The sequence below is a fragment of the Pseudochaenichthys georgianus genome, unplaced genomic scaffold (genome assembly GCF_902827115.2).
Source record: "Pseudochaenichthys georgianus unplaced genomic scaffold, fPseGeo1.2 scaffold_650_arrow_ctg1, whole genome shotgun sequence".
NCBI lineage: Eukaryota > Metazoa > Chordata > Actinopteri > Perciformes > Channichthyidae > Pseudochaenichthys > Pseudochaenichthys georgianus.
Genome location: NW_027263205.1, coordinates 96136 through 116301, shown reverse-complemented (window position 1 = coordinate 116301; position 20166 = coordinate 96136). Strand labels below are relative to the sequence as shown.

At 41.4% G+C, this 20166-nt stretch overlaps 1 pseudogene; it reads left to right on the top strand.

Moving 5' to 3' along the window:
* Window positions 1-790: 790 nt before the first annotated feature.
* LOC117443645 (PHD finger protein 14-like) overlaps window positions 791-20166 on the top strand; it is a 36261-nt pseudogene continuing 16885 nt past the window's right edge.

The window sequence follows — 20166 nt, the reverse complement described above, 5'->3', positions numbered from 1 at the left end:
TCTAGAGAAGTCGGTATTTCTAGAGAAGTCGGTATTTCTAGAGAAGTCAGTATTTCTAGAGAAGTCAGTATTTGTATTTCTGGAGACGTCAGTATTTCTAGACACGTCAGTATTTCTAGAGAAGTCAGTATTTCTAGAGACGTCAGTATTTGTATTTCTGGAGACGTCAGTATTTCTAGGGACGTCGGTATTTCTAGAGAAGTCAGTATTTGTATTTCTGGAGACGTCAGTATTTCTAGGGACGTCGGTATTTCTAGAGAAGTCAGTATTTGTATTTCTAGAGAAGTCAGTATTTCTAGAGAAGTCAGTATTTGTATTTCTGGAGACGTCAGTATTTCTAGGGACGTCGGTATTTCTAGAGACGTCAGTATTTCTAGAGAAGTCAGTATTTCTAGAGACGTCAGTATTTCTAGGGAAGTCAGTATTTCTAGAGACGTCAGTATTTGTATTTCTGGAGACGTCAGTATTTCTAGGGAAGTCAGTATTTCTAGAGACGTCAGTATTTCTAGGGAAGTCAGTATTTCTAGAGACGTCAGTATTTGTATTTCTGGAGACGTCAGTATTTGTATTTCTGGAGACGTCAGTATTTCTAGGGACGTCGGTATTTGTATTTCTGCAGACGTCAGTATTTCTAGAGACGTCAGTATTTGTATTTCTGCAGACGTCAGTATTTCTAGAGACGTCAGTATTTCTAGAGACGTCTGTATCTGTATTGCTAGGGACTGTCTAACTAGAGACGTTCATATTGGATTTATCATTCGTATCTGTATTGCTCGGGACGTCTGTAGCGATGTCTGTATTTCCGGAGACATCCCACCCTGCTAAAAGGCGTCTCATAACACGGCAGCTCATTGTAGAGATCACACAGCCTCTTGTTGGAGGTGAAGACGAGGGGAGACGGAATAACTCTGAGTGGAGGTGGGAGAGGAGCTGTCAGTATCCGTCTCTCTGCTCTTCTTCACGTCTTCTCTTTGTTCTATTACCGTCCGGACTCGGCCTCTCCCTCTCAGACGAGGAGAGGCCGACATGAAACGCTCACGAACCAGGGGTGAGGGATCAAACGGCAGCGAGTCCATAAAGAAAGATTCTCCACAGGGAAAGATTCTCCACGGAGAGCTCAGGAGTCCTGCTTTCCTACCGGTCTGCCTTTTGATTATCCCCAAGCACAGAGGTGGGAAGCATCCGAGTAGAAATACTTTGTTACTGTACTAAGTTTTATCCTCAAATTGAGCTGTTAATGTAGTCACTAGCCCATATGTGCCGAGTGCTTATACCGGTCCCTTTTCTGTTCAGTTCAATCGTAAGAAAAGTCTGTCTTTACTAACTTTTCTGTGTCCCTCGGGCCTCTTTTAAAACGTACCGTATTCAGCGTCGGTCTACCATCACAGAGGTCTTTAGAATAACCTCAAAGCTTTACATTTAAAATCAGGATCCGGGGGATTTCTTTCATCCATCAATTAACAACACGGCTGCCGTCTGGCACTCCTCCAATCACTCCGGCTCTGCTGTAAATATAGACGTACAGATGGTTGGCTAATGAGTGGAAAACCCAACATGATGTGTCTTATGATGAGTTGTGTTGCCAGCTTCAGAAAGGAGGCGAGGATGAAAGATATTCCATCATTTAGTGTTTAATGATGATAGTGGTGGAGAGCGTGTCGAACACGTTGCTCCGACCGTCCCTCAGGGTTAGGAGTATCTAGGCATGGAAATGGAAACACCTTGTTATTGCTCCGGTTTATAGATATCTTTTGAAAATGAATCGTAGGAGACTGCTGCCAAATTGTGAGCCATCGATGTTCTGTCAGATGTTCATTTATCACTTTGATGATCCTATGGATGAACAACCGCCCTTTACTATACGTCTTCATACACTCCTGTTTTAATAGTGCTGTTAGTTCAGTTCGTCTGTGAGGCACGGTCGTCTAGCGGCTTTGGGGGTTTGATCCCAGCCGTGCATCGCTCGATTGTCCACATTTTAATCCCCTTTTGGTGAGAAATGAGCAAATCTAAATGTAAGAGGAAAGAAGTCAAGAGACTCAATCTATTGCAGCTGAAAGGACCGATAAACCTGCAGCAGTGATCTGACCCGGAGTACAGTAACCAAATATAACTAAATTATACAATACATATTCGATGTACTTGAACAAGATCCTTAACCCTAAGTGTCTTACGGGGACAAAGAGTGAATGGACCACTTCTGGTTCCTTCTTCTCAAAGGTTTTTTGAACGTGTTCAAGGTTCAAGGCTTTTATTGTCCTTTGCACAGAGCTGCAGTGCAGATATGAGAATGGCAATCTGAGGCTCCTCCAACTAGTGTTGTCACGATACCAGGGATGCCAGTGATTATTCGAATATTCGTTACAGTCTCCATAATCGAATATTATTTTGAAAAATCGATTTTATTTATGTATTTTTTTGTTTTCTGGCTTAGTTTCAACCAAAATAGACTAATGCTAATAATAGTATTAATAATTGTAAATGGCCATTAGTCACACCACCAGTTTGTTTTACTGTAAACTTGGAGGAAGCCTGCGAGCAGAGCAGACTGCTGCTGCACACGACCCCCTCCCGATACTAATGAAACGGAGGAATCGTAACGTTTTAAACGGCAGGGTATCGCGGTACCTTTCAAGTATCGGTACACCGTGCAACACTACCTCCAACAGAGCAACACAATAAAACGGATAATAGTGCAAGTAAATACACGTCGAATAGAATATACATAGTTAGTTAGTTAGCAATCCAATGGAAACATCCCGTTTCTCGAGGGAACCCTTTAACGACACTCACTTTCGGGTCGGTCTACAAAAATACATCATCTCTGCGCAACACTATTATAGGTCATACTTCCTCTGTATGAACACGTGAATGCTGGCATATTTAAAAGCCCTTTGAGGGGTAGTAAAGAAAAGCACAAAATAAACGCAGTCCATTCAGCCTTTGTGGAAGCCAAGCGTCTTTCTATTAAACCTCAATACAGTAAAAAGAACTTCTCTCGGTTCAGTCAACTCTACCTTTGCCTCATCTTCTTTTTTTCGGTATTTCCTGCCAAGCTCGTCATTTCTGACAAGGATAATCTTTCCTCCAGGGATTATGAAGATATCCAGTAGTCATCACTTTTTGTCAGCTTAGCTCATATTAGCCAGCAACCCGTGGCTTAACGGTCTGAGCTTTGTATCTGGGTTCAAAGGGAACACCGGAGATTTGTGCCACGGTTCAGCCGTAAGGCGGTTAAACAGCATGGTGGTCGTTCTCAAACCAGTTAACGCGGTTCAAAGCCCAATCAGAGGAGATGAAGCGCTCAACTGTTGCCAGAGGTATCACAGTAATACCTTTACTGTAGGAAAATAAACGTTGAGTGGAGCAATAATGGAGCTTTGGCCGCTTTCCTGCCTCTGACGGGGAGGAGAGGGAGGCAGGGGTAATGTTTCGGTAGTTTCTGAAGGTCACAGCAAATGTTCAGAGCCCCCAGATCATAACGAGCTCAATCCCAATATCTGGTCTTCACATATTTTATATTTAACATGTTATTCCGTTCTATTTCAATGTATCACTCCGACACATTAGAGCGACATATATAAATACTGCTTCATTTGATTTATGTTATTATAGTGTCCTTCAAATAGTTCTCTTTCTGTGTTTTACTTTTATGTTTGCACCACGACTCGAAGTCAAATTCCTCGTACGAGTCGACCGACCTGGTGATAAACCGGATTCTGATTCTGACCAAAAGCACGCTGAAGGCTCTCAGAGCAGCTTCTCTCACTGGTCCTGCCGTCATGTTCAATGTTAGTTTCTCTTGATATGTGTCTGTTGATGTCGCCGCAGTGATGCAAGAGGAGCATTTCAGACTTCACCTGACCCTTAGAGTATTGTCCTATCGTACTAAGATGAGAATGAATTGCCACAGTGGAAAACATGAAAGGCTGATTCTGTCTTTGAGTTGATCTCAAGGAGAATGGGCATTTTGAAAAGCGCTGTAAAAAACTAATTGTGATAATATTGACAGATATTGCAATTTCAAAATCTATCCGGAACAACAAGGATTTTTCATTAAGTCGTCAGAATGCCGTTCGTCTTCGCAGCTCAATACTTTATTCAGATATTGTTGCATATTTTGCATTTTCAAATATCGAGCTTACTGTGATTTTTGATATTGCAATAATCTATGCTGCAATTTCGCAAAAACTGCGACACATTGTGCCACCGTGGTCTCCAGCATCAAGCGTGCAAGAAGTCGAATGTTTTTATTTTTTTATTTATTTTTATTTATCCTTTATTTATCCAGGAATGTCCCATTGAGATACAAGATCTCTTCTTCCAGGGAGTCCTGTTATTAAAAATATTAAAATCAAGCTGTCAATGTTCCAGTTATTGAATGGAGATGAGAGAAGACCCATCGTGCAAACACAGAATATTGATTTTCGGCCGGGATATTCTTAATCATTTAAAGGTCAGGACCTTTCTGCAAATCCAATCCAATCCAACTTTATTTATATAGCACTTTAAAAACCTTCAGACAAGAACATTTCGTTCAGATAATAGAACATGTGTTTTATTTATCAAATGTTGTGCTTACTAGGATTTGATTATTGCACTAGTACGTAGAAGCAGTCAAATAAGAAGGTCAAGCTGTCGGTGTACCTTGTTGTGGGATGAAGAGGAGCAGAGTCCCGGCCTACAAACGGAAACAGAATCAATATACTATAGAGACATTTCTACATGTTTTTATTTACTGCTTACTGGGATTTTGATATCGCACCATTCGGTTCATCGTGCGGCCTTAATGTCCAAACCTCGGGTCGTTAGACTCCAATTCTGTTTTTTGAAGGTCACGACAATGTCCAGCTGCGACTTAATGGCCCCAGTGGAATAATTAGGACCTTGATTGGTGGATTCTGCCTTTTGAGTTGATCTCAAGAAGAAACCAGTGGCTTGTGGAAAAGCCTCAGAAGAACAGACTCGACGCAGAAAAAGAGCCACCAAACAAAGTGGAGCTGAGTAAACACTCCCATCTGCCCCAGTGTTTGCTTTCCACGGCCGCCTGCCTCCCCAGCATGCAGAACATTTTGCTTCTTGATTTGCGAGTCTCTCCCATAGCTCAAAAAGCCTGAAGGCTGGGTGACTGAATTAGAGTTAGAGTGTTATCTCCCCAGCGAGGCAGAGCACTGATTGCTGCCCTCATTGGTAGCAAGGAGCACGTTCGCTGGTGTAATAGCTGCCATAGAAACCACATCAGCCAAGTAATTGTTTAGGCAACCTCAGGAAATTAAGAGGACAACATTACAATTCTCCCGCTTGGCTTCGTCTTGCTTCTCTGGGGCTACATTTTTTTATCTAATGTTCAATTTGTGCTGCAGAAGATTGACAGCTTGAGACCGCACAACCAGGTCTATATTTGTATACACGTTCCTGGAGTTAGAAAAGCACCGTGTGGAGAAAATAACAACATTAGGTTTTATTGATTGATAATGGGATTACTATTTTACATCAGTATTTTCATTATAATGCTCATTACACTACACATAACATTCATTCACCGTATGGCCAACTGGTCACGTCCTTTTAAAAACAGGCTTATTTTGATGTCTTTTGAATCCTAATTCTCATGTGAACATTTATTTAAGAGGATCTGTGCCAAAGGAATATGTTGTGTTCACTCTGTAGAATATTAATTATAGGCCCGGATACTTTATTCTAAATGATGTTTTAAGCAGCGTTTTGTCAACGTGATCGGTATGATTTCAATCTACCGGACAAAAGGGAACATATTCTGAGATTATAGATTATTTAAAATTGTGCTTTCAGCAAATGCATTTTTTAGCAGACAAGATGACCGCAGAGATTTAAATTTAACGGGCTTCCACACGTATCAACATCCGGGGGAAACGAAAAAATTCAGGGGAAATAAAGTAAATATTCATAAAACAAATTAAATTCTTGAAAAATTTAAATCGGAAAAAACTCGAAATGATGTGGAAAAAGTGAGAATTAAGAAACACCCGGAAAAAGGAAAACATTTGATTCTGGTTTAAAAGAAAGTCAAAAAAAAAAAATGCTGAATTTCAGAAAAAAACTAATTCTGTTGACAAAGTGAACATTTGGAAAAAAGTGCAAATTAACAAAAGAGAAATCTAAATTCAGAGAAAAAGTAAATGTTGAGATTTCTGATTTTTTTTCCTCAGAACTCCAAAAATATGTATTTTCTGGTCGGATCTCCAAAAAACTCAACGCACGAATCGTCTTCTGTGCGCTTTGTATTGAGCTTTCAGCTATTTGTCTTTACCAGACGACATGAGCTTTACACCTCTGAAGATATTTCCGGTTCTAGTCAAACTCACAGAAACTCTTATTTGAACACATTTAGTTATGAACTGCTCCATATTGAGACGAGACTAATGGACACATAGGTGCTGTGTCCATTAGTTTGTGCAAACGCAGAATATTGATTTCAGGCCGGGATATTCTTTATCATTTAAAGGTCAGGACATTTCTGCAAAGACCCCAACACTTCATTCAGATAATAGAACCAATGTCTTATTTATCAAACGTTGTGCTTACTAGGATTTGATTATTGCACTAGTAGAAGTAGTCAAATAAGAAAATAAAGCTGTCGAATATCTTTTGAAAATGAATCGTAGGAGACTGCTGCCAAATTGTGAGCCATCGATGTTCTGTCCGATCACTTTGATGATCCTATGGAAAAACCACCGCCCTTTACTTCATGTCTTCAACATCCTGTCTGAATATTGCTGTTGGTTCAGTTTGTCTGTCGTCTAACGGCCCGTCCACACAGCAGCGTTAAAATCTTCCAACGCTTCTGCCCATTCACTTTGAATGGGGTGACGTCACTTTGCCTCACTTTTCGCCGAACTGCATTGTGGGAACATAGACTGTATTTATAAATGGACGTAGTTTCCGTGACGTCACCCATAGGATTCTGTAGAGTTGCCGTGAAGCCCTTAGTGGGCGGAGTCGGCCACTAACGGGGAAGCGACGTGGAGCTTTGCTGGCGTGGCTCGCTGCAAAAGTTGAGTAATGTTCAACTTTTGACGCCTCGGCAGAAGCGTCAGCCGATCGAATCATATGCCAGTACAAGCTCTAGCCAATCAAACCGCTGCTTGTGTGTCAGGGGCGGGAGATTCATGTGATTGGTTGTTGGTCGAGCGTCAGACACGCCCGCCGGCAAGCGTCAACGCACGCCGCTGTGTGGACGGGCCGTAACGGCTCGACAGCAACGTCAGAGTCTAATCCCACCTGCTCCAAATAAGGGCAAAGAGGCGGGACCTGCTACCTCCGAACTGGAAGTAAACCGAGCTAGCTCAGGCTAAGAAGCTAAGCTAACATGGAATACATGCATACCAAGTTACTGCTAACAGTGTAGTTCCCCTATATAAACGTTACATTCATCAAACGAGACAACCTGCAAGAGAATTAGCTATATTTTGTTACTCTTAATGCTCGTCATTCACACGTTGAGAAAAGACGGACTCCACCGCCCGGACCTAACGGAGCCGCAGCGGGGTAGCTCCGGGACGCCGGCTGGAGCTAGCCCCCTGCGGCTCCGTTAGCTCCGGCGGCCACCACTGGGATAATCGGGTCCCCTATTAACATTTGCTCCCGTTTAGCATTATGGGCGTCATAGCCATAGACTATACAAGTCTTACCCAAGGCTGAATCATAAACTAAAATGTATATGCATACAGGGTTACGTCCTTAGCTGGCTAATACGTAACAAGCTAAGCTACCAAGCACACAAACACCTGCGAACGGGGTTAACATGTATAATATTATCATTTTAGACTTCTTGGAAGTTCTGTTAGTGCATTCAAGCGCACAGCACGACATTTTAATTGTCTGGTATTTGTAACAATATTCCCTAAAAGGCACAATCACCACGAACACGACTAAAGCTAAAGGGTCAAGGACAGTACTATGACTAACTAACGTTGTAGCCTCTATGGTTGTAGCCTAGCAGAGTGGACAAGTTGCCGTTAGCTGACAGTGAGGTATGTACGTGTCCATCAACGTGGCCACGCCCTAATTTATGCAAAGACCTAATATAAATAAAAGGGTCGTGTTAGAAAACAATTCACAGATTCATAATCATGAAGGTGGAATCTAACTATATCGATAATAATATTTATTTAGAGGGGCGGGGTCGGCGTGTAGATGCTGCAGCAGCAGTCTGCTCTGCACGCAGGCTTCCTCCAAGTTTATCAATCAATCAATGTTTATTTATTTATTTAAAAATACATAAATAATAATAAAAAAATATATAAATAAAATCGATTTTTAAAAATAATATTCGATGACTGTAACGAATAATCGAATAATCACTGGCATCCCTAGTATCAATTGTGTGAGTAGAATCCAGGTTAGCTTAGCGGTTAGCGCCTGTTGATTACCAGCAGCTGTATCTTTGCACAGCCCTTTTCTTTATTTATACCACTTTGGAAGTGAGGTTTTGTTTTCCTTGTGTGTATTGTTCTCTGACGTGTACTACCTATTTAACGCTCTTGTGGAGTTCTCTTTTTGTTGACTATTAGGCAACAGTATGTGGCCCTTTGTTTGTGCCAAGCCTATGCCTTATTATTGAGTTTCACAACTGATAGTTATAATAAAACCACTTATAACTTTTACCAATTCCACTCTGGTTTGTGTTGCTCCCCCTTGGCTCCCCTAGCCCAGTAGGGAACGTAATCGTCTTGTGATGATGAGCAGCAAAGTCCCGGTCTAAAAACGAAACTCAGAATCCAATCCGTTTTATTTCTATAGCACATTTAAAAACAACAGTTGAACAAAGTGCTGAACATCAACAACTGTAAAAAACAGACGGGACATGAAACAAAAACACGAGACACTGAAACCAGATCAGAAGCCACCGACTGAGGAACTCTCCTACATGACGCACAAACGATACAACACTCGAGGAAGATTAAAAGCACGAGTGTCACCTGGCCTGTAAATGCAAGGGAACATAAACAATAGACATTTTACATATTTAGCATTTACTAAATGTTGCTTACGGCAATTTGATTATATGAAGAGAGGATATACGGTAGGGTGAAGCTTTCCGTCTCCCTATGCTGATTTCTTACAGCTTTGTCCTTCAATGTTGGCCAAGAATAACTCTTTTGTCCTTTAGGTTTTTACCACAAAGGTCTAGAAGTCCAGCCACAAATAAATATCTGTCCAACGGAGAGTATTTCCACCGTCTCTGTGCTTTGTGTTGTTCCTTCTCCTGGCAGTGAAGGGCAAACAAACCTTAGAGCATTCAGTTATCTCCCCGCGTTCAGGGCTGATGACGGATGGATTCACGTCTTCCAAGAGACGAATAACATCAGTCAGGACTGCAGATGCTCCTCAGATGTTTCCAGAATAGGGAAATGATTAAATAGAAAGATATGACTGTAGGACGTATTGTTCTTCCACGTTAAATGGGTTTCATACGTCATTTCATTCTACGGCACTTTTATTCTTATGATCTGAATTCCTATTTTGGCAGATTTGGACATTTTGGACAGTTCTGTTCTCTATAACTTCATACTCACTGCGGTAATTGCCAATAACTTAAATGTGACGATCCCTTTCTGTGTTTTCAGGATGTTACGGTGTGGACGGAGAGAGCGACTCCATCATGAGCTCAGCGTCGGAGAACTCGACGGAGCCGTGGTTCTGCGACGCCTGTAAGAACGGAGTCACTCCGAGCTGTGAACTCTGCCCGAATCAAGACGGCATCTTCAAAGAGACGGACGCTGGGAGGTGAGATCCAAAACAACATGGACATTAGCCTCCTTTAGCTTAGCAGTGGTGAAGTCATGTGACCGTGCTGTAGTTCCTTTATAGCCCAACATTAGCCTCCTTTAGCTTAGCGGTGGTGACGTGAAGTCATGTGACCGTGCTGTAGTTCCTTTATAGCCCAACATTAGCCGCCTTTAGCTTAGCGGTGGTGAGGTGAAGTCATGTGACCGTGCTGTAGTTCCTTTATAGCCCAACATTAGCCACCTTTAGCTTAGCGGTGGTGAGGTGAAGTCATGTGACCGTGCTGTAGTTCCTTTATAGCCAACATTAGCCACCTTTAGCTTAGCGGTGGTGACGTGAAGTCATGTGGCCATGCTGTAGTTCCTTTATAGCCAACATTAGCCGCCTTTAGCTTAGCGGTGGTGACGTGAAGTCATGTGACCATGCTGTAGTTCCTTTATAGCCAACATTAGCCGCCTTTAGCTTAGCGGTGGTGAAGTGAAGTCATGTGACCGTGCTGTAGTTCCTTCATAGCCCAACATTAGCCTCCTTTAGCTTAGCGGTGGTGACGTGAAGTCATGTGACCATGCTGTAGTTCCTTTATAGCCAACATTAGCCACCTTTAGCTTAGTGGTGGTGACGTGAAGTCATGTGACCATGCTGTAGTTCCTTTATAGCCAACATTAGCCGCCTTTAGCTTAGCGGTGGTGACGTGAAGTCATGTGACCATGCTGTAGTTCCTTTATAGCCAACATTAGCCGCCTTTAGCTTAGCGGTGGTGAGGTGAAGTCATGTGACCGTGCTGTAGTTCCTTCATAGCCCAACATTAGCCTCCTTTAGCTTAGCGGTGGTGACGTGAAGTCATGTAACCGTGCTGTAGTTCCTTTATAGCCCAACATTAGCCGCCTTTAGCTTAGCGGTGGTGACGTGAAGTCATGTGACCATGCTGTAGTTCCTTTATAGCCAACATTAGCCACCTTTAGCTTAGCGGTGGTGACGTGAAGTCATGTGACCATGCTGTAGTTCCTTTATAGCCCAACATTAGCCACCTTTAGCTTAGCGGTGGTGACGTGAAGTCATGTGACCGTGCTGTAGTTCCTTTATAGCCCAACATTAGCCACCTTTAGCTTAGCGGTGGTGAAGTGAAGTCATGTGACCGTGCTGTAGTTCCTTTATAGCCCAACATGAGCCTCCTTTAGCTTAGCGGTGGTGACGTGAAGTCATGTGACCGTGCTGTAGTTCCTTTATAGCCCAACATTAGCCACCTTTAGCTTAGTGGTGGTGACGTGAAGTCATGTGACCGTGCTGTAGTTCCTTTATAGCCCAACATTAGCCACCTTTAGCTTAGCGGTGGTGACGTGAAGTCATGTGGCCGTGCTGTAGTTCCTTTATAGCCCAACATTAGCCACCTTTAGCTTAGCGGTGGTGACGTGAAGTCATGTGGCCGTGCTGTAGTTCCTTTATAGCCCAACATTAGCTTTTTACTTCAGAAATCATGAAGTGGTGTTAATATGTGGAGATTATTCTGATGAACTAAACGTGTAAGAATCATAAACGTTGGTTGGAGATTATTTTCTGCAATAATCTAAAATCACATGGAGAGATCCCATTGGACCAGGGTAGATGATGCCTTCAGGGACCAGCACAGCAATACGTCATCCTTTCTATCCCGCCCAATGACCTCAGCTGGTTGAAATGCTGAAGGCAATACTTTGTGCATTGTAAATGGTACACACACTCAGAAGAGTAGAGAAAGGGAAGTTGGATTAAAGAGAGAGAGCTGGCAGAGAGGAGAGGATGGAGGGAGAGCAGAGATAGAGGGGGAGAGAAGAGAGAAGAGATGGAGGGGGAGAGAAGAGAGGGTGCTATGTGAAGCGTGGAGACTTCAGCCACGTTATCGCTGATAGTGCTCCTCAGCCAGGCTGCACCCGAATTTACTACTTCACTAGAGCATGAAAAACACAGCAAATTAAAGTGTGAAGCGGCTGCTCGCTGGAGATGGATATCTTTATATTGGACTCCGGATTCTCTTCCCTAAAGTCCGCATTTGAAATTGTGTCACACCAAAGTGGAGCTGCAGTCTGGAGCTGCATGAATCTATGAATCCATTTTTCTTTTTCAAGTGTCTCAGCAACTCTCTGCAGCTTCTCGATATGAAGTTTTCTTATTGTCTGCACGCACGCTAAATGCAGAAATAAACACCGCCTACAGATTTTAATCAAGTTAATGGCTTCTCCTGAAATCACTGACCGAGCGCCGACACGTTCTGAATGTCACCTTTTTTTAAATACTTTCAGGACAGGCTTTTCAAACTAATGTTATTTCTCTTCACTCACAGATGGGTGCATGTGGTTTGTGCGCTCTACGTTCCCGGAGTGGCGTTCGGAGACATCGATAAACTGCGACCGGTGACTCTCACAGAGATGAATTATTCAAAATATGGAGCTAAGGCAAGTTCTGTTTCTACCTGGTGGTAAAACACGAGTTCATTTCCAGTCTCTGCTCAAGACCTTCTGGGAAGCTGTTAGTGTTTGGTCCAAAGTATTGATTAGGATTGATCCTTCCTGTACGAGAGAGTTATGGCAACACGTGCTTTATAGATCTGACAATAAGTGATTTTTATTTTTTTGCGGAGTCTTGAAATGAGATTCAAAATTCTGAGAAAAGATTCTACTTTTTTTCTGAAAATCTCCGAATTCTGAAAATTCTCAGATTTAAAAAAAAAAAAAAAAAATATCCGAATTCAGATTTCCGTTTTCTGACTTTAATCCAATAATTATTAAATGTGATCATTAGGATACAAAGTCAGAATTCTGTGAAAAAGAATTATACTCTCAGAATTCTGACTATTTTCAAAAAAAAGAAAAAAACCTCAGATTTGTTTTTCTCTGATTTTAATCCAAGAATTCTGAAATGTCCTCATTCTGAACAAAGTGCTTCTTGTTTTTCCCAGAAAATCTCAGAATTCTAACTTTATTCTCAGATTAAAAAATATATTTCAGAATTCAAGATTATTTTCTTGGATTTAAATCCAAGAATCGCTTCATGATGACAAAGTCAGAATTCTGAAATGCCCCTTTCCCATAACCATACTCCGTCTTGGTATAAGAGAAGATCAGAAGTGCTTTATTGATCCCAATTTGGAATTATTTTGCTTTGCAGCAGCAACCTGGCAAAAAGACGAGAGAAAATATTATTTATTTTTTTTAGATTAAATCCAATATTCTGAGAAACAATCACAGAATTCTGACTTTTCTCTGATTTTCATAAAAAGAAAAAAAAAATCTCAAAATTCAGATTTTCTTTCTCAGACTTTAATCCTAGATTTTAAAATGTCCTGATTTTGATAAAAAAAATCTGAATTCTGAGAAAAATGTACATATTTTTTCTTCTGAACACAGAATTCTAACGTTATTCTCAGATTTTCAGATTTTTTTTTTTCTCAGAATTGAGATTTTTTTCTCTGATTTAAATCCCAGAATTATTCAATTGCCTCATGATAAATAAAAAAAGTCAGAATTCTGAAATGCTGTGGCTCCTATCCCCTCACCACTCTCCTGGGCTATGAATAAAGAAGGGTCTTGGTATAAGAGAAGATAAGAAGTACTTTATTGATCCCAATTTGCAGCATCATAAAAAGACAAGGCATTGTATAAAAACAATTAAAAGACAACAAATAAATATTCCAACATCTCAAAGACATCTCAATAGAAATAAAATGGCATTTAAAAAAAGTAGAAAATATACTTTTTGAATTACAAATGTACAGTGACGAGATATAAAGCAGGATATAATATATACGTAAGTCTGAGAGGAGCAGTGTTGACCTCCTCCTTGTGGTTCTTGTAGGAATGCAGTTTCTGTGAGGACGCTCGTTTCTCCCGCACCGGGGTCTGCATCAGCTGCGACGCCGGGATGTGCCGCTCCTATTTCCACGTCACCTGTGCTCAGAGGGAGGGGCTCCTGTCTGAGGCTGCTGCAGAGGAGGTGAGCGCTGCTACCTGCACAGGGGGGAAACACAAAATAAGTCTAGGTGCCATGGCCATAACATCTGGAGGGAACACGGGCATTTTAGCCTTTGCAGACCGTTTACATGCACAGAAACCTTTAGAACACTTGGTAGTTTCAATGTATTAAATGAGATGACTGAAAGAAGAATCTGTTAACTGTGGCCCGGGTTACAGCACTGCATTATCATAGATGTATTCTTCTGGGGGCGGGGGCACAGGGGGGTCCAAGCTCTGCGTTACAGGGGCACAAAGCATGACCGGGCCGCTTTTAAGTTCAAACGTTTCTCCAGAATAATTGCTTCTGCTTTTCGTATTTTCCTCCTGCGACTTTATTTGTATTAACTTGCACATCTAAAAACATTCTCTTGCACTATTTGACCAGTTTTATTTGTTTTATGTCCTACATATATTCATGTTGCTCTGCTGGAGGAGGACTTCAGTTTCTCATTGACACATCGACACTGAAGCTGCTACACGATGAGAGACTTGAACAGAGATGACTGTGTGATAAAGTGTCTTTAGTAAAAGCTGTAATCACCAGAGATAGTAGAAGTACACACATTGAGTTCAACATGTAAGAAGTAGAAAGTACAGGTATTTGAGTTCAACATGAGAGAAGTAGAAAGTACAGGTATTTGAGTTCAACATGAGAGAAGTAGAAAGTACAGGTATTTGAGTTCAACATGAGAGAAGTAGAAAGTACAGGTATTTGAGTTCAACATGAGAGAAGTAGAAAGTACAGGTATTTGAGTTCAACATGTGAGAAGTAGAAAGTACAGGTATTTGGGTTCAACATGTAAGAAGTAGAAAGTACAGGTATTTGAGTTCAACATGTAAGGAGTAGAAAGTACAGGTATTTGAGTTCAACATGTAATAAGTAGAAAGTACAGGTATTTGAGTTCAACATGAGAGAAGTAGAAAGTACAGGTATTTGAGTTCAACATGTGTGAAGTAGAAAGTACAGGTATTTGAGTTCAACATGTGAGAAGTAGAAAGTACAGGTATTTGAGTTCAACGTGTGAGTAGTAGAAAGTTCAGGTATTTGAGTTCAACATGTAAGGAGTAGAAAGTACAGGTATTTGAGTTCAACATGTAAGGAGTAGAAAGTACAGGTATTTGAGTTCAACATGAGAGAAGTAGAAAGTACAGGTATTTGAGTTCAACATGTAAGGAGTAGAAAGTACAGGTATTTGAGTTCAACATGAGAGAAGTAGAAAGTACAGGTATTTGAGTTCAACATGTAAGGAGTAGAAAGTACAGGTATTTGAGTTCAACATGAGAGAAGTAGAAAGTACAGGTATTTGAGTTCAACATGAGAGAAGTAGAAAGTACAGGTATTTGAGTTCAACATGAGAGAAGTAGAAAGTTCAGGTATTTGAGTTCAACATGTAAGAAGTAGAAAGTACAGGTATTTGAGTTCAACATGTAAGAAGTAGAAAGTACAGGTATTTGAGTTCAACATGTAAGGAGTAGAAAGTACAGGTATTTGAGTTCAACATGTAAGAAGTAGAAAGTACAGGTATTTGAGTTCAACATGTAAGAAGTAGAAAGTACAGGTATTTGAGTTCAACATGTAAGAAGTAGAAAGTACAGGTATTTGAGTTCAACATGTAAGAAGTAGAAAGTACAGGTATTTGAGTTCAACATGAGAGAAGTAGAAAGTACAGGTATTTGAGTTCAACATGTAAGGAGTAGAAAGTACAGGTATTTGAGTTCAACATGTAAGAAGTAGAAAGTACAGGTATTTGAGTTCAACATGTAAGAAGTAGAAAGTACAGGTATTTGAGTTCAACATGTAAGAAGTAGAAAGTACAGGTATTTGGGTTCAACATGTAAGAAGTAGAAAGTACAGGTATTTGAGTTCAACATGAGAGAAGTAGAAAGTACAGGTATTTGAGTTCAACATGTGAGAAGTCAAAGTAAAAAGTAAAGTACTGATACCAGAAACATGTACTTAAGTACGGTAACAAAGTATTTGTACTCCACTACTTCCCACCTCTGGTAATCACTAATGTTCGTATGTGTTTTTGCTCCTTCAGGATATCGCTGATCCGTTCTTCGCGTACTGCAAACAGCACGCAGACCGCTTCGACAGGAAGTGGAAGAGGAAGAACTATCTGGCGCTTCAGTCTTACTGTAAAGTGTCTCTGCAGGAGAGAGAGAAGCAGCTCACGCCTGAAGCTCAGGTAACATCAATGCATTCAGAACAGATATCAATCTCAGAATTCTAACATTATTCTCAGATTAGGGAAAAAAATAAATAATTACTTTAATCCCAGAATTAGGAAATGTCGTCATTATGATACAAAAAAGTCAAAATTCTGAGAAAATATTTTACTTTTATTTTTGGGAAAATTGACCAATCAGAATTGAGTATACTAAGCACTGTATTTCATTATATTATAAAACTGTCTTCCAGGCCCGGATCACCACTCGCCTCCAGCAGTATCGGGCCAAAGCAGAACTCTCCAGAAACACCCGTCCTCAGGCCTGGGTTCCTCGAGAGAAGCTGCCGCGACCTTTGACCTCCAGTGCCTCGGCCATCAGGAAACTGATGAGGAAGGCGGAGCTTATGGGCATCAGCACCGACATCTTCCCCGTGGACACGTCGGATGCTAACGCTAGCATGGACGGCCGCAGGAAACACAAGCAACCTGCGCTCACTGCGGACTTTGTGAACTACTACATGGGTGAGGAAACATCAGGGGGATACAGGGGGGTCGTTTTTCTGTGTTGGACCCTGAAGGCAGCATGGGATTTCTCTTTGATTTTTTATTATAGCAGAAAATAATCTCTGTGTCCAACAAACGCCTATGACATAGATTAGGGCTATAAAGGACGGTCACATGACTTCACGTCACCACCGCTAAGCTAAAGGAGGCTAATGTTGGGCTATAAAGGAACTACAGCACGGTCACATGACTTCACGTCACCACCGCTAAGCTAAAGGAGGCTAATGTTGGGCTATAAAGGAACTACAGCACGGTCACATGACTTCACGTCACCACCGCTAAGCTAAAGGAGGCTAATGTTGGGCTATAAAGGAACTACAGCACGGTCACATGACTTCACGTCACCACCGCTAAGCTAAAGGAGGCTAATGTTGGGCTATAAAGGAACTACAGCACGGTCACATGACTTCACGTCACCACCGCTAAGCTAAAGGAGGCTAATGTTGGGCATGATGACATTTAGTCGACTATTTTAGACACTTGTTAACATCCGCTGTTTTTAAATCCACCAGTGGGGTATTTACTGACATATTTTATGTGATAGAACAAAACGTTAAAATGTGTTATTTCAGGATAACAACCAAAAACACATTCAGAAAACCATTGACCTCCAGACTAGGGGACAGGAAGTGATGAAATCCTGACTTATTCCTGCAACTTTGTATTCCCCCTTCACACTTTGGGAGTGAGATCATGAACAGTGAGCTAGTATTTCCAGGTACAATCTATCTGATTCACGTTTTATAAAAATAACCCTTTTCCTGCCAAGTGAGCGAATATGGTCTGGTATTCTAAAAGTAACCAACAGTTTTTAGTGTTATCTCTGCCCTGCACGTCTTTAACTCTTTACGGAGTGTTTTAGTCATTGTGTGTATGTCCTATAAAGTCGTTCTCTCCCCCAATAAGTGGCCGTGATGACGCCGTGGCGCTGCCCTTGAGATCCTCCTCCGTTAGCCTATCTGCCATCGGTACACTCTCTCATGAGCGCTTTCCTGTACGCTGATTGTGATCGTGTTATTGATTTTTGTCGCATTGATATTCAGAGCGGAACATGCGCATGATCCAGATCCAGGACAACATCTCGGAGCAGAAGAGCCTGAAAGACAAGCTGGAGAGCGAGCAGGAGAAACTGCACGTGGAGTACAACAAGGTGAGGAAGCTCAGGAACCCTTACTCAGGACGACCAGTGCACACATTGGAATACGCACCGTCATCACCATCTGAATGTCTTACCTGGTTTTGTGACGGTTGCTCCGTTACAGAATGAAATATAAATATATACATAAGGAGAAAAACATTTGAATGTCTTAAAGTTGCCGAGTCGTATAGCGACCTCGAACAACAAATACATCCAGAGTTACGGTTTCTTTCCCTCCTCTAAGAAACGGATACATCTAGTCTCTGCCTCCGGACATCCATCCCATAATAATGACCCGTAAAAACAAAGCCGTCTCTGCCGACTGACGCTCCGTTTGACGCTCATTGTTCTGGAGTAAAAAATATCCAATAGACAATAGAAAGAAAACAATATTTATAAATTGAAAATGTTAATCGAAATCCCCAACAAGTATTTTAACACAAATTAAATGTAATTTAAAAAGAACATGTAAATCCCCCAAAAATCTAAATCTCAATTTTTTTTTTTAATATCTTACCTAGTTTTGTGACGGTTGCTCCGTTACAGAATGAAATATAAATATATACATTTCATACACTGAACAAAAATATAAACGCAACACTTTTGTTTTTGCTCCCATTTGTCATGAGGAACTCAAAGATCTAAAACATTTTCTATAAACACAAAATAACCATTTCTCTCAGATATTGTTCACAAATCTGAAACAATCTGTGATAGTGAGCACTTCTCCTTCGCCGAGATAATCCATCCCACCTCTCAGGTGTGGCATATCAAGATGCTGAATAGACAGCATGGTTATTGCACAGGTGTGCCTTAGGCTGGCCACAATAAAAGGCCACTCCAGTGGTTCCGAAGCTAAAGGAGGCTATAAAGGAAGCTTGAAACCTCCTTTCCTTTCATCTAGAGAATTCGAACGGCACTTATCGTGGCTGCCACTGAGGGACTTTTCACTCGGTCAGGAAGGCTCCTAAGAGAAACGGACTATTCCACTTCAGCCCTGTGATATGTTGATGAAGAGGAGGATGATGAGGGACCTTTAAAGTCTATTTCGCATGCCTTTATTCAAACACATATTCAGCCTCACGAACATCGTACTCCCTGTTATTTGATTATAACACGAGTCCATTTTGAGATTCCAATACAATTTTGATTAATTGTGCAGCCTCACTTCATTTGTCACCTGCGCCGCTCAGTGTGTCCCTCTCATCCAACATGTGACCTCCATCTGTCAACACGAGCGGGGAAACGGCGGCGGAGTAAAAGTCACCACGGTTAATGTTGCGTTCAGTCTTCTGCCGCGCGTGTTAAGCGTTATTAATGGAGTGTGTGTTGCTAATTGCGCTGCCTCACTTGCTCTCACATGACTTTGGCCTTGGGGGGAAATGCCAGCGGAGGAACGCCATTAGAGGAGAGACTCTGACTGATGGATGGCGGCAGAAACCAGTACAAGGTTTACTCTGCAGACCAGAGGAAGTGTTCACATTAAACACGGGGGGTTCAAAGGTTCACCTGCTGTATTACTGCGCGGTGTCGCCGACTCAGGGACGGTTTCATCGCTCAGGCCATCGGACTGCTAAACACCCGAGCTCTGCAAAGTGCCCGATACACATCTGTTTGTCTTCTTGCAATCTACTTATTTATATAAATAGTTATCACAGCAATAAACCGTATTTAAATGTGTCTTAATGTACATTATTTAATTTCATAATCCGCTCTTTTACATATATTATATTTACGTGTATATAGACTGTCATTATATATGTTGCGTTGTTGGAGGACTCAGGTCAGAAGAATGTCACGCTGTAGCGTACGTGCATATGACAATACACCTTTGGATTTGATCGTTTCACCTGCATTTATAAAGCCGGGTTACAGACAGACTGACTCCGAACACGGCTCCGTGACCGTGAGCAAATCAAACCAAAGCAGGGAGAAGCGTCTTATCAGATCGTTGTTCACGGTTACCTGCCCTTCATTACACCAGCAGTGAATGTGCTTTAGTTCCTCCACTGTTCAGATGGGAAGCACATCTTGTAAACTTACATTAACAGTACTAAAAATAGCCAAAGGGAAACCAGCGCTTCGTGGTGGATCTCATTTAGAAAACATATTGTTAGAGCGAGGAATCACAATGCATACAGCTAGGCTTACTTGCTGTTGTGTTCACGGTCTTATATACAACTCTACATTCCTCTGCGTATGGAAACAAGTTTTCTGTAAGTTTAAGTTCATCAATCTACGTATCTATGACCTTAATTCAGACGGAGGGTGAAAAGAGGTGCTGCAGCACAGGCTGTATGAGAAAAATAAAGAGCTTTTTGAACATTAAAGCGTGGAGACATGTCCCAGTAGACCAGTGTTTCTCAAACTTTTTCATACCAAGGACTTAACCAATAAAAAAACACGGACCACCTAACTCCACAAATATAAAAAAACACATCGTTTTTCTAGAACAGATTACAAATCGCCTGAAAATGATACAAACAAGTGGCAACATGTGTGACGAAGGTGTTGTGCTGGGCTATATCATGCAATCAAA